This window comes from Camelus dromedarius, chromosome 31 (assembly GCF_036321535.1).
Source record: "Camelus dromedarius isolate mCamDro1 chromosome 31, mCamDro1.pat, whole genome shotgun sequence".
In the NCBI taxonomy this organism is placed as follows: Eukaryota; Metazoa; Chordata; class Mammalia; order Artiodactyla; family Camelidae; genus Camelus; species Camelus dromedarius.
The window spans coordinates 3,684,435-3,700,214 of NC_087466.1; the positions used below are offsets into that span (position 1 = coordinate 3,684,435).

At 50.4% G+C, this 15,780-nt stretch overlaps 2 protein-coding genes and 1 pseudogene across 13 annotated transcripts in view; all 3 read right to left on the minus strand.

The window, feature by feature from the left end:
• The window catches only part of LOC116149956 (immunoglobulin lambda-1 light chain-like), a 151,152-nt gene that overhangs the window by 55,433 nt on the left and 79,939 nt on the right, over positions 1-15,780 (minus strand). The gene's annotated exons all lie outside the window — the stretch shown is intronic.
• The window catches only part of LOC116149951 (immunoglobulin lambda variable 1-40), a 269,579-nt gene that overhangs the window by 50,022 nt on the left and 203,777 nt on the right, over positions 1-15,780 (minus strand). The window lies entirely within an intron of this gene.
• On the minus strand, positions 1,716-8,695 carry LOC135319761 (uncharacterized; annotated as a pseudogene).

Here is a 15,780-nt window from a genome sequence, read left to right on the forward strand (position 1 = left end):
TGAGTCCTTGCCTAATTTCTGGCCCGGTCGCCATTGACACCTGTTCATGAGGCCGTGGGATGAAGACAGAGGGGGCTGGGAAAGATGCTGCCTGGGACCTGCAGAGTGAGTCATCCTGGCCCTTTATTACAAAAGTCCCTCCTCCACTCAGGTCACCCGTTCGAGGCTGCTCACACTGGACACAAATATCTTCACTTTTTTTGTTTTGCCCACTGGGAGCGTTCTATCCACGTACCTTTCCCCAATTAAATTTTTTGACCAAATTTCCTATCATGTTTCTTCCAAGTTCCTGATCATCCAGCCAAACCAATTAATAGATGTATAATCGCATGCTTGGCCATTTCTCCTTCCAAAAAGTGCAACCAGGTGCGCTGCCGGAAGTGCTGCCCACGGAGGGTGTCCTCTCACCGTGTCCCTGGAGGACGCCCCGAGCGGGGCCGCGGTGACGCGGCTGCCCACTTGTGCTGCGCTCTTTGACAGGGGAACCTGGTCCTAGAGTTCTGTGGTTCAGATGGCACCCAGTTCATGGCGGGCAGCTCAGGCCACACGGTAATTATACTCTGGAACTGGAGAAATGACCACAGGATGGATTCAGGGACCTACTCGAGCCACCTTGAGACAGACCTGAGATAAAACACCATTCACTGTTCAGCTGATCTCCAGAAACCCCGACTCGTTGGAGGGCCACGGTGAGGTTTGGTGTTCCCAAAACCAATGTCAGTTCATAACCGGGGTCCAGTAGTCCCTGAAAAGTCTGATTATTTCCTTTTCCCCAAAGCACAGTTACCCCGATAAAGGCTATTGGTGCCTTGGGGAAGCCCGGGAGAAAGATCAACAGTATGAATTCTCAGTGATGCACCGGAGCTCCCCCTCCAGGGGACGGAGCCTCCCTTTCCTTCATGGGGGTCTGGGTCTGTAAACTGGCTCCAGCCTGGGAATCCACTGACTGAGGGGCTGTGACCCTCTTTTTGTGATCTGAGTTAAACTTTTGCTCACTGGACCTATACGTGTTTTTCTTATAAGCCCAAGTAAGTGTTTAGCCCGCTTCCTGCCTATTTCACCCCTAGGAATACCCCGATCACCAAGCCAGGGTCACTGATCTGTGCCCGGCAGACTGTTCTGATGGCCGCTGGGACTCTGCTGGCTTTGATTGTAACCTTGCCTTTGGGAGGGGATGGCCCCCATGCAGAGGGCTGGAGAACCCTGAAAGTCAGTGATTTAATTCAGTTTGAGTCCAGAGTCCTGTGACTCGGGGGCCAGTGATGTAAGTCCAGGTCTGAGTTCAACAGCTGACGACCCAGCAGTGCCAGTGTCCCAGGTCAGGAGAAGACGACTTTTCTGATGACATGTAGGGGGCACACGCCCCTAACCCCACCTTTTTGTTCTATTCAGACCCTCCACTCAGGGACCCTGCCCACCGCCACTGGCACCAGTAATCTTCTTGACTAAGAAATGGATTCGTGCTAATCTCCTCTGGAAACAGACTCAAAGACACATCAAGAAATGGTGTTTTTGCAGCAACATGAGCATCTCTTACCTTAGGCAGGTAGACATGGACCACTAACCATCACACTGCTGATGAAGACCTGAAAAGAGTGGCCCGTTTGAGACCCAAGACTCCTGGGAAGATGAAGCACTTACCCTCCCAAGGGAATGATGCAAGGTGCATGTTTCCTGTCACCTTCACTGTGGGAGGAGAGAGGTGCCCAGACATGTCATTGCAGAGCTGCATAAGTCCGCTGCTCAGGGCGTGGAAGCATCTTTGGAGCAAGGAGAGAGCCTGTGAGCTCAGGGCAGGTTTTGGTCTCACTTCCCCATGAATATGGACCACTGTGCACATTGTAGCTGCTTCCATATGAGGCACAGTAATAATCAGCCTCGTCCGCAGACTGGAGCCCAGAGATGGTCAGGGAGGCCGTGTTGCCAGACTTGGAGCCAGAGAAGCGATCAGAGATCCCTGAAGCTCGTTTATTGACCTGATAAATCAGGAGTTTTGGGGCCGTTCCTGGGAGCTGTTGATGCCAGGAGACATAATTTCCAGACCCAACATCACTGCTGGTTCCAGGAGATGGTGACTGTCTTTCCCAGAGTCCTGGACACCGAGAGAGGCTGAATCAGGGCAGACTGGGCCCAGGACCCTGAAAAGAGCAAAAGCACACTCAGGTCAGTTCAGGCCTGGTCGCCAAGTCACCCTGAGGACAGACACACAAAGGATCAGCCAGATGTCCCCGTGTCCCTTCCCTGGAGCGTCACCTGTGCCCTGAGTGAGGAGGGTGACAAGGAGCAGAGCCCAGGCCGTGGTGGAGATGCCCCAGAGTGCTGCCTTCTGAGCCCCCAACCCTGGTCCTTGTCCCCGAGGCCTCTCTTATCCCCTTCCCCAGCTGCAGAGGAGGGCGGGGCCTCAATGCAAAAATTGCTTCTGCCCCTGCTCCCCCCCCCAACCTGACCATTGACCATTACAGGTCCCCAGAAATCGAGCCACCCTTTGTTTCCCTGTCACCCTGTACTAGAGTGAAGGTATCATTGGCTAATAATCCCCCCAAATTATTTTCTTTTCTGTGTGTCAAATGTGAGGACAGGGGCCAGAAGGGCTGGAATTAGTTAGAGATTCAATCTCTTCTCGTCCTGACATCAAAGGAGAGCAGGGTGTGTGCACCCCTCGCCCCATGTTGCCTCATCAGCAAGATGGTCCCCTTGTCCCTCTGTCCCCTGTCTCTGTGCTGCTCTGAGCGGGAGTCCCCAGGGACACTTATTGGTGTTTCTTGTGAAGGGCTCATGAAGCAGAACTGATGGGGACCCTGGAACCCAAACTCTCACTGAGGGGCTTCAGGAGGCATAAGCTCTGGGACTTCACCCTAGGCAGGTGAACCACAGGAGAACCTTCCCCAAACTTAGGGATTCCCTGCCCCCTGGTGGCCTCAGATGGGGCATACGGTGGCCAGGGAGGCAGCTGAGGGCACTTGACAATTCAACTCTGATCCCCCACTTCTCCTGCCTCCCCTTGCAACTCAGCTGATGCTCCTGCTTCTTGTCACAGAGATCACAGGTGATGGCAAAAGGAAAAAGGTCCCCACAGAGTAGATCCTGTTTCCTTTCAGGGTACATGGAGGGGGCTCCAGGAGTGATGGCACATGTGTGTGTGTGTGTCTTCTGTGTGCGCATTTACAAAGAGAGAGCACAGTCTGAGAGAACCTAACCGGACTTGATGGTGAAAGTTTGGGTTTTCCTCGCATCTAGCCCTGGTCCCAGGGGCAGGCACACACACAGGATTTGTGCGGGGAAGAGCTGCCCATAGGTTGAGACTAAAGTGTTTGGAAAGACCTGCTTGCAAGACTGGCCCTTGGTTTATGTTCTGTGTTTTTCTTTTCATGGAGATGCACAGAATCAAGATATAATTATCCAAGAAACCAGATATCCGTTATGATATATATTTCCAGATATATTTCAAAAATTGGATGGAAACTTGTCCAAAGTTTTCTGATCATGCTAAGAGGCAAAATGGTAGTCTCTTACTTTAGTGTGCATTAAACGTTAGGGACCTGGAGTGGGGACCAGAGAGGGCAGGGCTCCGGGAGGGACACAAGACTGACCACTGCTCAGAATCTCATGTACAAACACATACATCTGCCTATAAAGAGCAGAAGTGATTGTTTAAACCACAAGCTCAGAGTCATGATATTCAGAAGGATGTTTGATATCTCGTGTCTGTATAGTTTCTGGGCTGTGAATTCTGAACATGTGTACAGCCATATTGAGCTCTATCTCATTTAAAAAAAAGGCTTTCTAACAAAAATGTAAGACGAGTTATAAATGCAGATGCCTATCACATAGAAAAAGAGAACAGGAGAGCAGACAGAGGGACAGAACACCCCACTGTCCCCACAGCCATAGGGGAGGGCACCAAGTAACAGAGGCTGTTCTGGGTCTGATTCCCGGACCCCAAACCTAGGAGCAGATATTATTGCAATGACAGTACAGTCTAGAAATGAACTCGGTGCCGATTCTCAGCAATACACCAGAGCTATGACCAGATAGATAGTAAGACCTGAGATTCTGGTCCAACGGAAAATGCTGGGATGAAGAAATATGATTAATCACACAGAGACTAGCATGGAATGCAGAAAATATGGGGCCTAACTGGCAAGGTTAAAAAATCAGATATATCAGGAAGATGATGTGGTGAGGAAAAGCAGGCACATGGCAGGAAGGGGGTAAGCCTGATTAGGGGGCAGCTTCCAAACATAGAGGGGACTTTGATGAGATAGCCCAGCTGACAAGGGGCTGCACCTTCATGAGAACCAGGAGACACAAGCACAGAAAAGAGCAGCTCCAGGTTGTATGTGCCAGAAAACACTGGATGTCAACTCTTTTTCTCTTCACTTGTAAGTGTGGGGGTGACCTGTTACGCAGCAAATAGATTCCTAATGCACTTTGTTTTTCATCTCATCCATTTAAGTGAATTCACATAATTTCAATATTACGAAAAGTTGCATTTGGAAAAGGTTGCAATTTCAAGAAAATGCAAATATTGAACCCAGGACACTTCTACCCAATTTAAAAATGAATTCTAACAGTTATTAGATTAATGGGCATTCCACCTACAACCTGCTCTGGCTCCTCATGGGGACATGTGTCCTGATGTCCCTGAGGAATGAGGGACACACCCTCCAGAGCATCGTCCATGTGAAGCCACCTTGCAAGGCGCCCATGATCTCGGGGAGGACGTCTGCCTGCAGGGTGGTTCCCGGACAGGGCCCACCCAGGCGAGTAGAGGGCAACTGTGAGAGACCCAGGGCCTGTCCCTGAACCCTGGCTCAGCCCGCTCATATGTAGGACAAGAGGAGGGATAATAAATATGAAAACCATGTCTTCCTCTTGGTTCTCATCCCTCTGCAGGGTCTCGGGTCTCCTTTGAGCTCTGATGCTTCAACAACAGATGCAGATGGCCAACCAGCAGAGGCAGAGCCACGGGGAGCCTGAGGGCTCAGGGCAGGTTGTGATCTCACTTCCCCGTGAACTTGGACCACTGTGCGCAGTGCCACCATTTCTATATGAGGCACAGAAATAATCAGCCTCGTCCTCAGACTGGAGCCCAGAGATGATCAAGGAGGCCTTGTTGCCAGACTTGGAGTCAGAGACGCCATCAGGGATCCCCGAGGCTCGATTGCTGACTCTGTAGATCAGGAGTTTGGGGGAGCTGTTGATACCAGGAGACATAATTTCCAGACCCAACATCACTGCTGGTTCCAGCACAGGGGATGGTGACCGTCTTTCCCAGAGTCCTGGACACCGAGGGAGGCTGAATCAGGGCAGACTGGGCCCAGGACCCTGAAAAGGGCAAAAACACACTCGGATCAGTTCAGCGCTGGGCCCCAGGTCTCCCTGAGTATATAGACAAAAAAGATCAGCCAGATGTCCCCATGTCCCTTCCCTGGAGCCTCACCTGTGCCCTGAGTGAGGAGGGTGACAAGGAACAGAGCCCAGGCCATGGTGGAGATGCCCCAGAGTGCTGCCTTCTGAGCCCCCAACCCTGGGCTTGGTCCCCCAGACTTCTCTTATCCCCTCCCACTGCTGCAGAGGAGAGCAGGGCCTCCATGCAAACCTGCTCCTCTCCCTGCTTCTCCCACCTCCACCATGGCCAGTAGTTTCTATGCATCCCTGGAAGTTTGTGTTGCTCAGAGGATTAAAATCTTTGACCCATAGATGTTGTGTTTCGCTTGTTTGCAGAGGAGAGAAAGTCCAGCTGTGGCCCTGCTCAATGAGCTCCTGGATCTTTTGTGTATGTGCTAGGATGTGACTGTGTCTCTGGGACTCTCTGTGCGGGGGATGCTCTGCAGTGCCCTCTGCCGGATGCTCACTCGACAGAGTCTCTGTAGTAAAAGAGGTGCCCATCTTGGGGAAACACCTGCTGTTTGCTGGGTTCTGGGTGGCACCCACCCAGCTGCAGCCTGCTCACCTCCCCACCCCCACCCCTTTGTTCTGGAGCATCTGCAGCATGAAATCCATGAGCAGATCACTGACCTCCAGGCCACCCCCACAGGTGCCCCTGAGCACCAGGTACACAATCGTGAGGACTCCCAGGAGGAACAGGGGACACCAGGCAGGAGCCGTGTCCTGACTCTGACAGTACTCTCCCAGTTCTGCTGTTTGCCCTCTGTGCAGGGCACTATCCTTTTCCTCTTATGATTCTCACAGGAGACACTAGATCCATGAGCCCACCGGCCAGTACTCTGACCTCAGAAGAGATGAATGAGTGGAGAGAGAGCAGCTGGCACAAAGTGGCATTTCTGAGCCCACAGCTGTGACATTTATTTCACAATTGATAGTCAAAGATTTCATCTCATTTCATCTTTGTGTTATTGCTTTGGTCACAAGATGTGTTTTTGCTGCTTGTAGGCTCCACTTTCCCAAGTACCCAGGTCAAGATAGAAGTGATCTCTGATCCAAGGAACACTGAAAAACTGTTGGGAAAATATTTCCTCTTGGTTTTCTACCTCAGTGCTTTAAAACTCAGGCTCATCATTCCCGTTTTCCTCCCCCCATTGTTCTGTCTCATTCTGTCCTGTTCTGTTTTACCAAATTTAAAACTGTACCATTGCATCCTGATTTCACATAACATGTAGTAAATACACATTTTTTTTCTCCCACCAAATGCACCTATAAAACCCAGGCAGAAGTCATGGAGGAGCTACTTGGGTACCAAGAAAAGGAATCATCAGAGCAGACTGGGGTAGTCACTGGGACTGGAAGGTCATTGAACTCAGAGTGGGTGAGGTTCTATTGTTCCCTGGATTCAGGCAGCCTGAGGCTGGAAGGGCTCCTACCTGAGACAGAAGAGCTGCATGACAGCTTCCTTTGATCTGGGGGAAGGAAAGAAGGAGAGCGCCAGTGCCAGAGCCGCTGCGGGAAAACTCACAATTCCCTGGCCACGTGCCCTGCTCTCTGTCCCCCGGCCCAGCATCCCGGCTGGGCATTACTGATGGTGGAGGCAGAAGGACCATTCCCTATGATTTAGGAGCTGTCTTCCCACCCAGGGGATGAGCATCCCCTTTGCATCTGTCCTCTCTGTCCTCCTGCTCCTTGACACATGGACACAGGTCCTGTCACAGGAAGGGGACAACAGTTTAGGGGAACTAGTGTCACAGTTTCTGATCCAGTGGACAGAGGAGTAAACTCAGGGTCCAGGGAAGACTGAGGAGATGGTGAGGGGAGATTCGCTAGGAAACTTAATGTGCAAATAGTTCATGATGCCTGAGCTGCCCTGTGAGCCACACTTGCATGGATTCTGACAGCAAGTAGCACAGGAGAGACTTAAGGGGGGGACCTAAAGTATAGAAAACCACCCAGGTCCCAGACAGGCCTCTGTGCAGCTCACTTGAAGGACACACCCAAAAAGAAGGTCAACATTTTTGTAAATGGAACTGATGTAGAAAGAACGGTGTTCCCACAAAGCTGGGTGGAGTTAACCACCTGGACACAGCTGGGCAGAGAGTAGGGTTAAACAAAACTATCAAGATGGGATTACCCAAGACCCACAGCTCCATCACAGAGTACTGGAAAAGGGGACAGGAGCCAGACACAAAGGGCCACATGGGATATGGCTGCTGTTACGTGAAAAATCTAGAATAGGTTGGAAGCACGTGAATGGTTTGGAGGGTGGAGGGACCAGGGGAAGGGGACTGATGGGTGATGGATGAAGTCTTTGCTTTATGAGGATGAAAAATACTCTGGAAGGTAGAGTCTTCATTGATATTCAAGGGTGTGAATGTATGAAAACCCACTGGTTTATTTTCCCCAAAATGATGTATGTTATGGATTCTTTAGTGTATTTATGAAGAAATATGAAGGCTTGGATGCTGGAAGGTAGAAGTTTTTCCAGTGATTTTGAAAATTAACATTCTGTGTGCCTGTGTGTGCGCTGAACACGCGTGCTAATGGATGTGCATCTAGACACACAAATGCAGAGACAGAGAGGAGAGGGGATATCTGAAAAGCACCTGTGGCAAAGCATTAAAACTAGTGCATCTGGGAAAGGTTCTGCAGGAGTTCTTCATGAAACCTCTCCAGTTTGGTTTAAATGTGTAATTATTTCCAAAACACAAACATGAAAAACAAATGAAACTCTGAATTCAGGATAGAAGAGCTGAGTGAGCTCAGGGCAGGTTTTGTTCTCACTTCCCCATGACCGTGGACCACTGTGTGCGTTGTTGCTGCTTCTATATGAGGCACAGTAATAATCAGCCTCGTCTTCAGACTGGAGCCCAGAGATGGTCAGGGAGGCCGTGTTGCCAGGCTTGGAGCCAGAGAAGCGATCAGAGATCCCTGAGGCTCGATAGCTGACTGCATATATCAGGAGTTTGGGGGCCGTGCCTGGGAGCTGTTGGTACCAGGAGACATAGTTTCTGTATCCAACATCACTGCTGGTTCCTGCACAGGAGATGGTGACCGTCTTTCCCAGAGTTCCGGACACGGAGGGAGGCTGCGTCAGGGCAGACTGGGCCCAGGAGCCTGAAAAGAGCAAAAACACACTGGTCAGTTTAGGGCTGAGCCCCAGGTCACCCTGAGGACAGAGACACAAAGGGTCAGCCAGAAGTCCCCGTGTCCCTTCCCTGGAGCCTCACCTGTGCCCTGAGTGAGGAGGGTGACAAGGAGCAGAGCCCAGGCCATGGTGGAGACGCTCCAGAGCGCTGCCTTCTGAGCCCCTAACCCTGGGCCTGGTCCCCCAGACCTCTCTTATCTCCTCCCCCTGCTGCAGAGGAGGGTGGGGCCTCCATGCAAATCTGTTCCTGCCCTGCTTCCCCCACCCCTCCAACCTGGACTTGATTCTAGACACTTCTCTATCCCTGGACACAGAGCCAATCTAGGAGAATTAATGCTCTTATGTTTTTCTTACTCAGTATTCACTAACCATTCCAGAGCCATGGAAATTGAGCCATCATTGGATGTCCCTATCATCCTGGGCCAAAATCAAGATATCATTTGCTAATAATCACAAAATTTATTTTCTATTTTGTGTGTCAAATCTGGGGACAGGGTCGAGAAGTACTGGAGTTAGTTAGAGATTCAATCTCTTCTCATCCTCACATCAATGGAGAGCTAGGGTGTCCACCCTTCGCCCATCCTACCTCCTCAGCAGGATGGTCCCCTTGACCCTCTGGTCCCTGATTCTGTGGTGCTCTGAGTAGAGGCTCGTGGACACTTATTGGTGTTTCAATTGAAGGGCTCATGAAGCAGAAGCGATGGGGATCTTGCACCCCAGACTCTCCCTGAGGGGGCTCAGAAGGCAGCAGCTGTGGGACTTGACCCAGGGCAGGCAAGCCACTGGAGAGCCTTCCCTACACTCAGGTCCTCGCTGCCCCCTGGTGGCCGCAGATGGGGCCAACGGTGTCCAAGGAGGCAGCTTAAGGGGATTGACACCCCAGGTCTGATCCCCCACTTCTCCTTCCTCCCCTCCCAGCTCCACTCATGCTACTGCTTCTTGTCACACAGATCGCATGAGATGGCAAAAGGAGAACCTGGTACCCACAGAGCAGATCCCTGCTTCCTTCCCCGGTTCATGGAGGGGGCCCAGGACTGATGGCTCGTGTGTCTGTGTTTGCGCTTGTGCTGCTGTGTGTGCGTGTGTCTTCTGTGTGTGCATTTACAGAGAGAGAGCACAGCCTGAGATAGAACCTAACCTGACTTGATGGTGAAAGTTGGGTTTTCCTTGTATCTAGATCCTCATCTCAGGGGCAGGCACACACACAGGATTTGTACAGGGAAGAGCTGCCCATAGGTTGAGAATAAAATCCTTGTAAAGACCTGCTTGCAAGACAGGCCCTTGGTTTTTGTCTGGGAATTTGATTTCAGGAAGATTCTGACTCTTTTCCCATAAGAATGGCCTGCAGAACCTACAGGTTTATGTAAACTTATGGTTTAGACTCATCCACTGACTTCCCCCAAAAGGCCAGAATTTCAGTGGGTGCCAGGCAGAGGATGCCTAGAACACTAGCCCCCTGGGAGGGTAAGAACCTTGAGGGCCTGAGGAGCCTCCCTGGGACACAATTCTTCTCGGACATTGTCACGATTTGATGCTGGGGAAGAAGCCCTTCCTTGTGGCCTCCCTGGGACAGGTCTCCTGGAAGCTTCTCCTGGTTTCCTTGGACTTCACCTCATCCTCTGCTGCCCTTTGCTGGCTCTGCTTTGTCTCCTGAAGGAAATCACAGTGACAAGGGTGAGTCTCTAGGATCTTAGAAGTCTTCTTAGTGACAAAAACTGTGGCCTGAGGTCTTGGGGACCCTGGACACAGGATGACCTGAGTAAACAGGCAGGGTCTAAGGCTTCCCCTCTTCTCTCCCCTCTGTGCCCAGGGATAAATAGGATCAGGGGATCGTGATTTGCACTGAAGTCACCACTCCCAGGTCACCCCAAGGGTTTACTCAGCCTTGAGCACTGAAAACTCTCTGCTGCTCCCCACTGTCAACATAGCACCTCCAGAACAATCTCCTGTCCACATTACAACTTCTGCCCCCCTGACTTTCAGTGTGGGCTCCTGTCCACACCACTCTGGGATCTCTCTGTGGCTCCTGGATCCAAAGGGGGAAGCCCAGATGCAGCCCCAGGTGCCCTCCCGGAAGCTGCTGCAGCAACAAGCACGCTGATCTCACGTGCTCCCTGAGCCCCCGCTAATCACCTCAGGACACCAAGTGCCTCTCTTGTGGGGTCCCCAGTATTAGGAGGGACTCCTCTGCCAGGCAGCACACGGACTGTCCTTGTTCTGGGGAGAATAGCCACATAGTCCAGCTGCTGTTTCTCCAAAACACAAACTAATGTCCATTGCTTCCTTCTGTATTTTCTCCTTTAAAAAGTTTGCAGTTGGATCATAAATAACACAAACCACTTGCACGAACGTTCTTCATTTAACACGTTTCACTGTGATTCTTGTTTTTTTATTAACACCTTTATTGTGGTGTGATTCCTGTAAGGTCAACTACATGCATTTTAGGTGTCCAATTTGATGAATTTTGATAGATGTTGACTGTGATTCTTCAGTGGATTTTTTTTAATGAATTGTACTTGTGTGTTACAAATATAAAGACAGACAGTGAACAGTATGCATATAATCCAGCAGAAAAATGAGACTTGTGAGTTTCTTTTTTGTAAGTTAATTTCATCAGGGATTCTTCATCTCTGCTCCAGAAGAAGAAACCTAGAGAGGACCCCTGGACCTCCCCTGTGCAGAACCCAAATTTGCTGTGGACTCTGAGGGATAATCCCATCCGTGCACACCCCCCCAGTTCCCACTGCCAGGTTATGCAGACATCCCAACATCCACCTTCACTCCTGAGCTCCGTCCCCACGTGCAGTCCAAATAAAGTTGGGCCATCACATTTGATGGGGACACAAGGGAACGGGTGGTTTTCACTTGAATCCGTTTCCTTCTGTTCAAAGTTTTTGTTTTCATTGAGATGAAGAGAATCAAAGTATAATTTATCCTGGAAGCCAGATATTTGTTACGATGTGTATTTCCAAATGTATTTGAAAGATTGAATCAAAACTTTCCAAAATTTTCTGATCATGCTACAGAGGCAAAATGAGAGTCTCTTAAGCTAGTGTGTATTAAATGTTAGGGACCTGGCAGGGGGACAGGAGAGGGCAGGGCTCGTGGGAGGACACAAGACTGACCACTGCTCAGATGCTCATGAACAAACGTACACATCTGTCCATAAAGAGCCAGACTGTTGTTTAAACTGCAAGCCCGGAGTGAGGACATTCAGAGGGATATTTGATGTCACATCTCAGTATAATTTGAAGGCTATGACTTCTCAACATGTGTACAGACATATTGAGGTCATTGTCAATTTAAAAAAAAGGCTTTCTAACAAAAATGTAAGGTGAGTTATAAATGCAGATGGATGTCCCATAGGAAAAGAGAGAGAACAGGGGAGCAGACAGAGGGACAGAACACCCCGCTCTCCCACAGCCATGGGGGAGGGCAGGAAGTAACAGAGCCTATTCCGGGAGAGTAAAAACACTGATTCCTGGACCACAAACCTAGAAGCAGCTATTACTGCAATGAATGTAAAATCTAGAAATGTACCTGGTGACGATTCTCAGCAATACACCAGAGCTATGACCCGATAGATAGTAAGACCTGTGATACTGGTCCAACAGAAAATGCTGGGATGAAGAAAAATGACTATTCACGTGGACACTAGTATGGAATGTGGAAAATATGGGGCCTAATTGGCAAGGTTTAAAAATCAGATTTATCAGGAGGATGATGTGGTGAGGAAAAGCGGGCACATGGCAGGCAGGGGGTGAGCCTGACTGGGCGGGAGTGCTTCCAAACATAGAGGAGCCTTCAGTGAAACAGCCCGGCTGACACAGGGCTGCACCTTCATGAGAACCAGGAGACACAAGCACAGAAAAGAGCTGCTCCAGGTTGTAGAAGCCAGAAAACACCGGATGCCAACTGTTTTTCTCTTACCTTGTAGGTGTGGGGGGACCTGTTATGCAGCAAATAGATTCCTAGTGCACTTTGTTTTTCATCTCATTGGTTTAAGGAATTCACATAACTTCAATTTTATGAAAGGTTGCAATTGGAAACTGTCTCCCAGTTTCAAGAAAATGTAAATATTGGACCCAGTACCCATGTGCCCACTTTAAAATTGAATTCTCACCATTGTTAGATTAGCAGGGATTCCACCTAGAACCGGCGCTGGCTCCTCACGGGGATGTGCGTCCTGATGTTAAGACGAATGAGGGAGACACCCGCCAGGGCAGCCTCTATTCGGAGCCACCTTGCAAGGAGCCCATCGTCTTGGGGAGACTTTCCCCCTGCAGGGCGGTTCCCGGACAGGGCTACCAGGCGAGGAGAGGGCAACTGTGAGAGACCCAGGGTCTGTCCCCGACCCCCGGCTCAGCCTGCTCAGATGAAGGACAAAGAGAAGGGAAAATAAACAGGAAAACCATGCCCTCTTCTTTGTCCTCCTCCCTCTTCTGGGTCCCAGGTCTCCTTTCAGCTCTGATGCTTCAACAACAGAAGCAGATGGCCAACCAGCAGAGGCAGAGCCACGGGGAGTCTGAGGGCTCAGGGCAGGCTGTGGTCTCACTTCCCCATGACCATGGACCACTGTGCACTGTGCTACTAGTTGTATATGAGGCACAGAAATAATCAGCCTCGTCCTCAGACTGGAGCCCAGAGATGGTCAGGGAGGCCGTGTTGCCAGACCTGGAGCCAGAGAAGCGATCAGGGATCCCTGAGGCCCGTTTATTGACCTCATATATCAGGAGTTTGGGGGCCGTTCCTGGGAGCTGTTGATACCACGAGATGTAGTTATAGCCCCCAGTGTCACTGCTGGTTCCAACGCAGGAGATGGTGACCATCTTTCCCAAAGTCCCAGACACCGACGGAGGCTGAGTCAGGGCAGACTGGGCCCACGACCCTGAAAAGAGCAAAAACACATTCTGGTCAGCTCATGCGTGGGCCCCAGATCACCCTGAGGATAGAGACAAAACGAATCAGCCAGATGTCCCCATGTCCCTTCCCTGGAGCCTCACCTGTGCCCTGAGTGAGGAGGGTGACAAGGAGCAGAGCCCAGGCCATGGTGGACATGCCCCAGAGCATTGCCTTCTGAGCCCCCAACCCTGGGCCTGGCCCCCAGACCTCTCTTATTCCCTCCCCCTGCTGCAGAGGTGGGCGTGGCCTCCAAGCAAATCTGTTCCTGCCACTGCTTGCCCCACCCCCTGACCTGGACTTGATTCTGGACACTTCTCTATCCCTGGACAGCAGACCTTTCTAGTCAATTAACTCTTTCATCACATGTGGAGTCAGGACAGACTGAGTCCATGACAGCGTGTGTGAAATTGATGCAGCCCAGGGATTTCCCACCTTTCCTGGTGAGGGACATTGTGGTTCCTGTGTGAGGAATCCCAGACGTCCCATCGGTGCTAATGGGGAAAGGAGAGGACAGAGTCCCAGGTGGGTACAAGATCCCATTGCCCTATTTCCCAGGAATTAAAGGCAGAACTGGGGACTAGCATCACCTCAATTCCTTCTTACCCACTGTTGGGAGAGTTCTCACATCCCTCCATCCTCTGCTTCTGGGGTGTTTTGCCAGTGTAGCCTGAGCCTGAGCCCTGGGCCATTTATTAGGACTTCTGAAGATGAATTGTTGGGGCACCAATGCTGTGGGGCATAGGAGGGGTTCCGTGGGAGGCAGCTCTTGTAACTTCATACAAGCAGCAAATACTGTCCCCAATTCCAGGCTGTTGCTGCCCCCTGCTGGCCTCAAGTGGTGCCAATCGTGCACCAGGGAGGCAGCTGAGTCTGGGATGGATATCCCTCTGGTGCCACCCTCCCCTCGTCTCCCTTTGCCCTCCTACTCAGTACCAGGACCCCTGAATCACTTGATTCCCCTCTAAGCTCACTTCTCTTTCTCCATGAACTCCCTCTGGGATGGGGTGGGTCACCTGCCACACCAGGTGTCCCAGACGCTCACCCCAGGACTACCTAGCCCGTCCCGCCGCAGCCCTGGCACCAGGTTATGCCTGTGAGGCAGCTATTTATACCAAGTGAATTTTGGGAGCACAGGAGAAGTGACTCCGTGGTTAACGGTGGGAAACTTTTGGCATCTGGGATTAGGGAGAAAGGAAGAACTCTGTGGGAATTGATCATTTTGATTCATCACTATTGCTTGGGTAAGTTTCCATCATTTTTATGCTTCTTATTTTATACATTTGTTTAGATAATCATGTCTGTTATTTGAGAAAACAATTAAGCAGTAAAAGCTCAGAAATTCATCAGGAAGGGGACATGGACCAGCACAGTCCTGTCACGGGAAAGCCATGGAGGAGCCCCAGGAAACTTCCACGTGTGCAGGAACTTCTTCCAAGAAGCAAACCTCTAATATTCACGAGGAGCCACCCTGTCCCCTGTCCCACGTTCAGGTAGCACCGGGAGCAAACGCAGGGCTCCCACCTCAGTAGTCCACTTTCTCGTGTAAAACTCTTCTAGATACATGTGCACACACATGAAACTGAAATCAGGAACAACAAATGTCACCGGTGGGGTGGCAAAAGGACCACTTGCACAAACTATTGTTAATAGCCAATGAAAACAAAGCAGAGAAATTGAAAATACACAAAAAAACTATTCTTAACTACTTCTCTGAGGTCAAATTAAAGCTGATGATTCTCTTCACAAACACAACTATTTTTTTAAAAAAAGGTAAAATACCCCACACAAATGCACGAGAAAAGTCAAACCTCCAGCAGTCGTCACCATCTCTTTCCCTTCCTTCATGCCCCACTTCCAATCAGACAGCCAGTCTGAAAACTCTATACTGAAGGCCCCAGTCACCCTCCACTCTGCATCATGTGCTCAGACGAGAACCATGGGACCCAAGGGCTCTGCCAGCTTCCTTTGCATTTTCCCCATAAAGTTCATTCACACAAAACCACTTTCATGTGTTTAAAGTACGAGTCATTTCAGCTCATTTCAGTTGTGATGGCAACCTGGATCCAGGCGAGAGAGCAAGCAGCCTTCGGAGAGTTGGAGAACTCAGGTTTATCACACCAGCTGGCCCAGGGGAGTTAACACTGTGAGCTCTGGACCCTATGTGCAGGTTTACATACGCTTTTATAGGCTATCACTCTAGACTTGGCAACATTTTGTAACATCCTATGCAAATAAGGTATAACAAAGGTGACTAATTAGTAAGAAGCATTGTAGAAATGGACCAATCATGAGTGAGGGAAATGGACCAATCATGAGTGAGGGAAATGGACCAATCAGGA